Raw genomic sequence first — 8,073 nt, forward strand, 5'->3', positions numbered from 1 at the left:
GGTATTTCAATTTTGTTTCTTGTATAAAAATCGTTTAAGGAAGGGATTTTAAAAAAGAAAGAATTAGTACATTTGTGAGTCATATTTTTGTAAGATTGACATGATGTTTTCTTAATTCTCAAGTTTCCTAATTTTCTTTATATACTTTAACATTGACACCAAACATACATAAAGTCTGCTTTATGATGGTTTTATTTTCTGCATCTTGTCACAACAGGGTCAATGCTTTGTGACCAAGGGAGATGAAGAAAAGGCATCAGCAGGTACAAAACCCACAACCAGAACTTTACCAGAGTCCTCACCCAGCAGGCCTCACCCTGATAAGGATCAGTCCTGATCATGGTCAATTGGAAGTGAAGGTGACTGTACCTGTGAGGTTTAGTCTTTGAGGAGCCTCTGCTGGACATTTGTGGAGATTTTACAAGATAACGATTTATATGAGTTAATTTCACAAAGGAACATTTTAATTTCTTGTTGCAGATAGGGAGGTACATCTGCAACTGTGTGTGTGTGTGTGTGTGTGTGTGTGTGTGTGTGTGTGTGTGTGTGTGTGTGTGTGTGTGTGTGTGTGTGTGTGTGTGTGTGTGTGTGTGTGTGTGTGTGTGTGTGTGTGTGTGTGTGTCCTCAGTGAAGTGTGTCAGTCTCTGCAGAAACTTCCAGCTGCAGCAGTCAGTTCAGTTTCTGTTCAGTCTGACTGAGGGAGGTTTTTGTACGACGCTTTTTCACTGTGTGAACACCCACTGACTGTTGATGCTATGTGCACTCTGACAGTAGTAAACTGCTGCATCTTCAGTCTGGACTCCACTGATGGTCAGAGTGAAGGCAGAGTTTGATCCACTGCCTGAAAAACGACCTGGAATCCCTGATGCTCGAGAGCTAGCATAGTAAATGAGGAGTTTAGGAGTTCCTCCATCTTTCTGTTGGTACCAGGACAAACAGTAACCACTGCTACAACTTGGGACATTCTGACTGGTGGTACATGAGATGGAGACGGAGGCTCCCAGAGCAGAGCTCACTGCTGCAGGCTGAGTCACTGTGACCTGTCCTCTGGACTCTGAGGATACAGAGACAAAAACAGAAAGCAGTGTCAGGGTTTAGTGGGCTTCATTTCAGAGGGACGGATGTTCATAGAGGAGAGGAGTTTGATTCTCTGGACTTTACCTGTGAAGCAGCAGCAGAGGAGGAGAGTCCAGATGAGGACGCAGATCAAACTCATGTTTTTGACGAGGAGGAGGAGGAGGATTTCTGTTGTGATGAAGGACAGCTGTCAGTCATCCAGTGTTCAACTGTCAGGACTATAAACTCTCCCAGAGCACTGGAGCATGGTGCTGCTGATGCAAAGTGGCTCTCTATGGAAATGTTCTGACTGACTCCAACAGTGATCACTCTCATTACTCTGATAATCAATCAATTCATTATATAATTAATCAGAAAACTTTAAAATAAATGTGATATGATTTCATGTTCATGCTTCTAGAAACATTTATTCTGATATAAATCACGAGTCCTCATTAATGATGTTCTTGAGAAAATGATTTCAAATCATTCAAAGATGTAAATATCTGTAAGAAAGACATTTTTTGAATGAGTTGTAATCTTTTTAAATCCTGTTTTCATTTGGTGTCAGAGGTGTTGCATGCAGAGACTCATTGAGGTGTCTGTGTTTGTGTCAGAGTCAGAGAGCCGTGTCTCTACAGCCAGAGGTTTTTGTACGACGACTCCATCAGTTTGTATCACTGTGGCTCACGTTCGGTGGAGGAACCAGACTGGATGTTGGAAGTAAGTCACATCTTCATCTTTTGATTCAATCAGTAAGTTATTCTGCTGTCTTTTGTCTTCATATTCAAGCCTGGAGGAAAAGAAAATACTGAGCTTGACTTTTGAAATGGCTTGTTTTAGAAAGTATAAAGACAAACTTTGACTTGAAAGGATTGCAGTTTCAAACAGAAACACAAAGTGAATTTAAATGAAGGTGAAATGTTTGAAGCCAGAGTTGAGATGAGTTGTGAAATAGATGATTTACAGTGTCATGGTAAGGTGACATGTGGAGTTCAGTGTGTTAAAGTCAGAGAGCCGTGTGTCTCTACAGTCAGAGGTTTGTGTACGGCCGCTCAATCACTTTGTACCACTGTGGTGGACTTTTGGTGGAGGAACCAGACTGGATGTTGGAAGTAAGTTTCTGTATGATTTTTAAACCTAATGTTAAAATACAGATTTTTATATTTGATCCAAATAAACCACATTTTGACAACCTCAAAGACAGATGCTAAATAATCTTCTATTCATGAGGTTTTTCTAACAATCGATATGGACGCCTTAATGACTGAAACAACTGAATGAAAATCATCAAATCAGCTTTCTTTACAGAAAATGTTAATGAGCAGGACTTTAACATGTCTAGTGGTTTATGTTTCTCAAAAGAAAAGAGAGGAGAGAAGCTAAATGAATGTGTTTCAGCTCAAAGAAATATAGTAAATCTGTTAAATAAAGCGTGATATCATCAGCATAGAGAGATATCAAATCAGTGCTGCTGCAGTTCAAACACTGACCAAACTACAGAGTAGATTTATGAAGATGATATTTTTATGTATGTCTAATCTATACATCTTCATGTGTTAAAATGTCACACTGAAACATAAACAGGTTGAAATTTAACATCGAGATGTGTTTTAAAATGTCCTCCGATCATTATTTTTCTCATAACTCTGTTTTTATTTGATTTAGTCTTTTGAATGAATCAAATGAAATAAGTAAGTCACAAGAACATTTGAAAATGTTCATAATCTCTGACCTTTTTATGCGTCTAATTTTGAAACTCTTCTGTTTTGAATTCGCATTAAGAACATTTATTCATCATCAGTTGATTCTGTCTTTTCCTATGAATAGTTTTTAAAAATGGGTCCCAAAGTTTTTGGCTCATTTTGAAGGTGAATTTTTGTCACGTTTTAGATTTTGTTCACATGTAGTTGAAATCTATTTCAGGTCTGTGTGATGTTCTCTGTGTGCTGATGTGCATGAGAGGCTTCTTAAAGGGAAGTGAAACAATGTGTGAGTGAGTGACCGCTGGAGCAGAAAGAAACATCTGACAGAAACTCCTAAAACAAGAAAATCAACTCTCAGACATTAAAGGTGTCCTATAGGCTGTGCTGTTTGATTGACAGCTGTGTGCTCCCTGTGCTCTAATCTGATTGGTGTCTCCTGTAGGAGCTGATGTGCCTCCCACCCTGACGGTGCTGCCACCCTCCAATGAGGAGCTGCAACTGGGGACGGCCACGCTCATGTGCCTGGCCAACAAGGGCTTCCCCTCAGGCTGGAGTCTGGCCTGGAAGGTGAACGGCAGCAGCAGCAGCAGCAGCTGGGAGCAGAGCAGGAGCCCTGCGGTGCTGGAGAAGGACGCTCTCTACAGCTGGAGCAGCACCCTGAGGCTCTCTGCAAACCAGTGGAGGACGGTGGGCTCTGTGACCTGTGAGGCCACCCAGGGCTCCCAGACTCCAGTCACAAAGATTCTGAGTAGAGACCAGTGTTCCCAGTAATGACTCACTGGGACTCTGCTACTGGTTTTACTCTGATACTGCTCTAACTCTGCAGCTCTCTCTCTCTCTCTTTCTCTCTCTCTCTCTCTCTCTCTTTATTTCATGTTTCAAGAGAATACATATTAGCTTGTTGCTTCATATGTGTGTGTATTGTTTCCTGATAATCTGTTCATTAAATCAATGAGAAATATACTTTTTGTCTTTTTCAATTATTTCAAACGTGTCAAAATGACATCATCAACGATCACAGTGAGATCAATTCTTCAGAATATAACATGAAAAAAAAAACAAATGTTGTACCATGTAGTTTCCTCATAATAAAATGTCTAATTAAATAATGCAGAAATCATAAACGTTGAATTAATTTCAGAGAGATAAAACCTCAAAGACAGCTGCTAAATAATCTTCTATTCATGAGGTTTTTCTAACAATCGATATGGACGCCTTAATGACTGAAACAACTGAATGAAAATCATCAAATCAGCTTTCTATACAGAAAATGTTAATGAGCAGGACTTTAACATGTCTAGTGGTTTATGTTTCTCAAAAGAAAAGAGAGGAGAAAAGCTAAATGAATGTGTTTCAGCTCAAAGAAATATTGTAAATCTGTTAAATAAAGCGTGATATCATCAGCATAGAGAGATATCAAATCAGTGCTGCTGCAGTTCAAACACTGACAAAACTACAAAGTAGATTTATGAAGATAAAATGTTCATGTGTGTCTGAAGAGAGATAAAATAATCCTCCTACAGATGGGCTGGGACTCATCATCAGTGATGGTTTCTGGCTTCATGGGGGGTTTCTGGTCTTGTAACATCAAACAGCCTGTGTAATCATTGAAGGGATTAAAATAGATAATCTTCTTCATGTGCAAAATATGTAGAACTCATAGAGTTTAAATTGATTTTAAACTTTGAACTTGTGTTTGTTTTAGTGCAGCTGTTCAGTCAGATCAGTTCCTCTTCAGCTGACGGAGGTTTTTGTACGACGTTGTATCACTGTGTCAACGAGCTGCTGCTCTGCTGACAATAATAATCTCCTGAATCTTCAGTCTGGACTCCACTAACAGTCAGAGTGAAGTCAGTTCCAGATCCACTTCCACTAAAACGAGATGAAACTCCAGACTGACGGCTTGTAGCATAATAAATCAGGAGTTTAGGAGCTTCTCCAGGTTTCTGAAGATACCAGTGGAGGTAAGTACCAACACTTGTGCTGGTTTGACATCTGATAGAGACAGTCTGTCCGAGAACAACAGACTGAGATCCAGGAGTCTGAGTCAGGAGGACGTCTCCTGATGAACCTGAAGAAACATGAACAAAGAGGAGAAGCTTATGTAGACAAATCCAGCTCAGAGAAAGATGAAGAACATCCAAACAGACACGTTGCTTTCTTTACTTTAGAGAAAGGCTGGATAATGCTGCTTGTTTCAGTTTGTCTCCATTATGACTGAAATGATTGTAGTGAACCTGGCCTCACCTTGAACAAGGAGCCCAAAGATGAGCAGGTGAAGAATCAGTGACATCATCTTCATCATCATCATCATCATGGTATGTCAGCGTCTGTGAAAAGCCTCAAACAGCCGCTGATGGACAGCGGCCTCTTAACGAGCAGCAGAGAGGGAGGACTGATATGCAAACACACAGAGTCAGTCAACTGGAGTGAAATATGTAAATCTACCTCAAGCTCACTAAAGAATGACTTTCATTTGAAACATGTTTGTCCAGCTTGATGAGGAATTTTCTCCTTCGTGGATGATTTAAAATGTTAGAGTTTGTATCATTACATGGCAACACATTTAAAAACAGAAATGGACAATTTAAATTGATTAAATAAAACATACAGCACAGAACTTTTTGGGGGGTTTATGGTTGAAACATTCTCTGTCTTCTTATCTTTAAACATAGCAACAAAATATTTTCTCACATGTTGAACTGTTTCTGTTTTCAACACAAACAATAAAAAATTGAATCAGAGATTTGTGTCTGTTCTTTTTGTACCTTAAGTTTCATCTTCACAATGCAATTAATTGAAACTTCTAATTATTACTGTTCATTGAATTAATTCACTGAAGAATGACAGAAGAACATGGTGGGATTTAAACATGGTGAAATATCATTGTCATGGTTTGGTTCTGTTTCATCTGGTTTTAGTTTTCATTCTGTCCTTAGTGTTTTGTTTGCTTCCTGGTGTTGATTGTTTCCCTTGTATGTTTTAATGTTTCATAGTCTTGTGTTTACTTTAGTCTTGAGTGTGTTTCCCTGTGTCCTCCTATGTTGCCTGTTAGTTTATTTCCTGTTTTAAGTCTAGTCTTTAGTGTTTCCTGTTTTATTTTGTATATCTGGTTTTAGGTGGTGTCAGTGTTGGGTTTTACTTTGTACTTGTCCTCAGTGTTCTGGTCTTGTGTTCTTTGTTCCTTGTGTTTCCCTCCTGTCTGTTGACCCTGAGCTTGAATTTCCCTCGGGATCAATAAAGTATCTATCTATCTATCTATCTATCTATCTATCTATCTATCTATCTATCTATCTATCTATCTATCTATCTATCTATCTATCTATCTATCTATCTATCTATCTATCTATCTATCTATCTATCCATCCATCCATCCATCCATCCATCCATCCATCCATCCATCCATCCATCCATCCATCCATCCATCCATCCATCCATCCATCCATCCATCCATCCATCCATCCATCCATCCATCCATCCATCCATCCATCCATCCATCCATCCATCCGATTGTCCTCACCTGTCTCGTTAGTCTCACCTGCGTCTGATTACCCCTTGTCTATGGGCCTTTCTCAGTTCCCTTATTTGCACCGAGTGTCCTCCGAGTTGTCTCCTCCACTTGTGTCTTAACCCCGCCCACCAGAGATGCACAGGGGAAACGAAGCGGAGGAGAGAGGACCGAGGAAATCAGCTTTAAGACACATGAGACGTCGTTACCTCGATCAGCTGATCACGTTCAGCTGTCAATCAGCCGAACAGCTGTTTATATCCACACAAACACGCAGTGTATTATTTCTCATCAAACACACACACACACACACACACACACACACACACACTGTATTATTTCTCATCAAACACACACAGTTACAGTGTTTAGTGTCTTTACCTGATTAAAAAAACACCTGAAGAACAACCTGCAGTCTGTTTCAAACCAAAAGGACAGTTTCTACTGACTGAAAGATTTCATTTTGAATTGTCTATAATTATTGATTATTATTAATCAGTTTGGACTGAACCTAGCCTGTATTTAGACAATGAACTCTGTGTTTTATAAACACAGATATTTATGTGTCAGGATACTGAAAATGATTGATTAGAATCTAAATGATGAAACGTTCAGAAGATAAATAAGTGAGAATATAAAACGGACTCCTCTTCATCAGACTCTTTTTAATCCCAGCTCATCACAGAGCGACTCTTTACAAACTCACTGATGTTCATCATCTGTTTAAATGTCCCACGCTCCGTTTAGCCTCTTTTTAATGTCCCTCTTTTCTCCCGTATTAAACTCTGTTTCACTGAAGTCTGATCCTGTGCAGCGTCCAATCAGTGAGTGATATACGAGAAGGGGGCGTGTCTGTCAGTGAAAAGACTTCCGTGAAGTCAGCTCTCGTGTCTCCTCGGTCATCGCTCCTCGGATCAGTCTCCTCTCTCCTCGATCCTCTCTCCTCCGTTCACTATTAGAGCTTTGGGACGATCCTCAACATGGCGGCTTTGGAACTACTTCCGGTTCGGCCGAGGAGACTGCAAATAAGGAAAGTGAGACGTACCCTATGTAGACTGTTTGTTTTCCTCAGTTTCTTGTCGGTTCATTGTCTTTGGTTGCTTCATCTCTCTGCTCCCTGTGTTTTCTCCTCCTGCTTTTTGGATTTTTTTTTTTTTTCAAGAAAGTTTTTGCATTTTTTAGTTAAAATAAATCTTGTTTTCTGCAATTGGGTCCTCCTTCTGTTTTTTCCACCAGTGAACGTGACAATCATTACTTTTGTTCAAAATAATAATAATAAAATTAAAATTGGATCGGAGTTGGGCAAAATTGTAAAAAGGCAACGCAGATAGTGAATATGAACTTTTTCACTCAGTTTAAACGTTTGCTTATTAGTGGGTGATGAAAACGATTTATACATATAAAAAGTTACATATGTAACTTGTATCTATAAATCATTGTCTTGCTGTATGGCTACAAACAGTATTTTTAGAGGTTACATAGACCCTTTTAACATTTAACTTAACGAGACTCACTGATACAACAAACTATCAGGACAAACATGATGAAGCGTTTTCAGTGTTACATGTTTTTGCACCATGGACAACAGGGAACCTTATGAAAAAATGATTCAGTATAAGATGGAAGACTGTGCTGGAACTTTCTGATGTGTGACATAACTGTTTTAATATCTAAGATGAACAGATCACATAGAGAGTTTCATTTCATCTTCATACTGAAGATCATTTGACTTATTTCTTATCACCAAGGTAACAATAACACGTCAGCATTATGGTGAGGAAAGTGGGGAGAAGGTTCTTTAGA

At 39.2% G+C, this 8,073-nt stretch overlaps 1 gene segment (V, D, J or C); it reads left to right on the forward strand.

Annotated features, from left to right (window-relative positions):
• The first annotated feature begins 1,998 nt into the window (after positions 1–1,998).
• Positions 1,999–3,533, forward strand: LOC306839983 (Ig kappa-b4 chain C region-like). The segment is given in 2 exons: positions 1,999–2,032; positions 3,205–3,533.
• The last annotated feature ends 4,540 nt before the right edge of the window (positions 3,534–8,073 follow it).

This window comes from Symphodus melops (assembly GCF_947650265.1).
Source record: "Symphodus melops genome assembly, chromosome: 18".
Taxonomy (NCBI): Eukaryota; Metazoa; Chordata; class Actinopteri; order Labriformes; family Labridae; genus Symphodus; species Symphodus melops.